Here is a 3,394-nt window from a genome sequence, read left to right on the forward strand (position 1 = left end):
GTTAACATATTTGTTAGGAAGGTATTAATCAACCGACCAAACAAAAATATGTTAAATATGTTTCGCGTATAATAATATAATATAGATAACATCTCTCATCTGAATTAACAAAAATTTGTTACCTATCTAATTTAATAATCGCACTATAAATAACCTCTCATCTCAGTTGACGAAAGTTTGTTACCTCTCTAATTTAATAATCGTATATGATCAGGAGAAGATTCACGTACAAATCCTCTACATATTACACTTGTCAAAATTATCAAAATTTATGAATTTTATCGTTTATTATATACCCATTCGCACGTAATAAAAAATTTATTTTATAGTAACATTTTAGTTGGCCCTGGTTATCCGGATATCCGGTTCGAGCCTCAGCCCATACCATTTTATTTCAAAACTGGATATCCGGTCCGGTTATAAAATATGAAACTGGATATCCGATTTTTCGGATCACTAAAAATCTAGTCCGATTCCGATTTAACCGGATATCCGAATATTAATTTAAATCGAATCGAAAACCGGATTATCCGGATCCAAATATCTAAATGACACTAGCCTTTAATTTTTCTAAAGTGTATTTTCTCTTTGCGCAAACAAATGTTATATTACTACCGACACATATACAAGAAGTTTGAGTTTCAACAAATAACACATAGTTTAAACAAGAAAATATGAGAATTCTAGAATTTCAACAAGCTATTCATCAGTCATTACTGTAAAGTGTAGACTGCATCGGCATGTACAAAAACAATAACCATGCAAGTTTTCAAATCAATTATAAAAGATTATAGTTATATATAGAATATTATGGATTGGTTCATAAAAATATAGAAGCTTATACCTAATACTAACCGGAAGATAGTATGCACTCTGGCATCTTAGGTTTGCAAAGCTTATTAGTGCTTGAGGTTGAGGGGCAGAGACAGGCATTAAGCATAGGCCACTGGTATGGTGTGGGAGAGACTCGATTAAAGTTCAAAATTTAAAACACTCATATTTTTCTATTTAAAAAATTTATTATTTTTAAGGTATTGTATATACATAATTTATTTTTTATTACAAATAAAAAAACCGGATCGGATCTGGATATCCGAATTCTTGTAAAAATGTGATCCGTATCCATATTTATGAAAAAAAATCGGACCAAATATCCGATCCAGTTATTTCGGATCTGATAACCAAATTTACGGATTTTTTTAATTGAATATCGAACCGGAAATTCGGATTACCCAGTTTTTGAAATTTTATGCTCACCCAAACCCTTATACTTAACGGGGGCGGAGATTCTCTAAATAGTATTCCTCTACAGATTTCACTATATCTTGGGGAAAACCATCTTTGCTTTTGTCCCTTTCTTGGGCTCCGATTGTTCGAAACACAAAGAACCCCTTTCTGATCAAGTCCAGCAAATGACGATCCCTTTCTTCGGCTCCGATCTTTGTTCTCTTCATCGCGTTCACTAAAAGCTTATTAATGCTTTTTACGTAAGCCATCTCTCTCTCATCTTGCCGGGAAAAAGCTATTGCTTGATGAACATAACATGCGACCACAAGTAGAAGAAACAATGTTGTTTTTCTGTTATTCATCGCTATGCCCCAATTTTATGATTTTTGCGTATATTTTGCCTCTATCCCTTGTCGTGATCTATCCATATACAAGAACAGGAGCCGCGGCTCTTTGTTATAAAAATCGAAAAAAAGGAGGAAACTTCCTAGAGTATATAATATCTTAAAGAATATCATTATTAAGGTCAATTTAATAATATCAAGATATATATTCAGTATTCTCTCTTTGTCGTGTCTAAGAAAACTAGAAAAGTCTCATTTTTTTGGAATTTGACAAATATACCAATTTTTAGATATTTTATTTGCAACTCTACTACCTTACTTAAATTCTTGCAAATTTACTATCTTTTTAAACATATAAACAATTAAATTACAAAAATACCATCTCCCCTCCTCCAATAAATAAGAAATTACTAACTTTACAGAAATAAGATTAGATACAGAGCTATACACACACGCAATTATCTTCAATCCGGCCACCATGAGCGTCTCATTCTCTCTCCACCCATCTCTCTCCTAAGCAATCTCTCTCACCTCTCTCTCACTCTCTTCTCTCTACACTCACCGATTCTACCTAACCCTTACTCTCCCCAAACTCTGTACGCAACCGCCTCTCTCAATTCGAACCTTCTACAAATTTCCAAAGCCTCTCTTCACCCTAGACTCTTAGCTCTCCGACGCCGACGTCGATGCCGACGACGTGGACGATGATGAGGCGTAGTTGTAATTAGTGAATTATGTGAATTGATTGTTTTGTAATTATGCAATTTGGTTAGTTGTAATTAGTGAAATTGGGATGAAGCAAAAATGTAATTAGGTAAAAGTGTCTATACACTCTCTCACACTTTATTGCAGGTAATTTGCGTTGTGAGAATTGATTGATTGTAGTTAGTGTGGATCGAGTTCGGAGGTATGAAATTACAATAAAGCGAAAATGTAATTAGTGTAATCGGGTGATGATCGGGGAGTGGTGGTGGTTGGAGGGGGCTTTATTGAGTTAGTGTGAGTGGGTTTGATTATTTTTAGTTGATTTTGGGGTTGATTTTGGTTGTATTTGTGGTTGCTGGCCCCGTAGGGGAACTGTAACCTGTGGATATGGTGGTAGTGGCGATGGGTATGAAGGTGGGTGTCATGAATGTGGTAGTGGTGGTGGCAGCTATAGAGGTGGGTGTTTTAAGTTGCAGGTTGCTTTGGTTGCATCTGTGGTTGCTAACCCTGTAGGGGCACTGCAACCTGTTATGCAACAACTTATGTAAGATTCAATAGTTATTGCTTTTGGTTGAAATATGGTTATAGAAGTTACAAACCGTATTATTAATTTTGATTGCATTCAGTTACATATGGTTGCATCCAATTGTATCTAGATGCAACTACCCCTGCGGGGCCAATATAAAAAAGTTGTACAGCATATCAGGTAACTTAAATTGTTCTAGGAAGTGGCCATAGTGGATAGTGTACACTTTGTAATGGAAAAGCCTGGTGGCAAGTCTTTGGATATTGTGATTTCTAGTTTGTTATTTTCGTTGTTTTTTATGTTGCAATGTTTGGCCCCGCAGGGTATTTATTTTTCTACCTTGCAACAAGTTGCAACTTATTATGCAAAAATATAATTTTCAATTTTTTTTTTCAAAGTTGCATTTCTGGTTGCATATATGGTTGCTAGCAGTTGCAGATTAGTTGCATATGCATCCACCGTATTTTTGCAAATATTTTTTGGAACATAGTATTTTTGCAATTTGTTTTAAAAAGTGACAGTATTTTTGCAAAAATTCTTCTAAACTTGGTTATTTATGAAAAAAGCCCCATTCTTTTGAAAGATAATGTAT

Source organism: Apium graveolens, chromosome 11, assembly GCF_009905375.1.
Source record: "Apium graveolens cultivar Ventura chromosome 11, ASM990537v1, whole genome shotgun sequence".
Taxonomy (NCBI): domain Eukaryota; kingdom Viridiplantae; phylum Streptophyta; class Magnoliopsida; order Apiales; family Apiaceae; genus Apium; species Apium graveolens.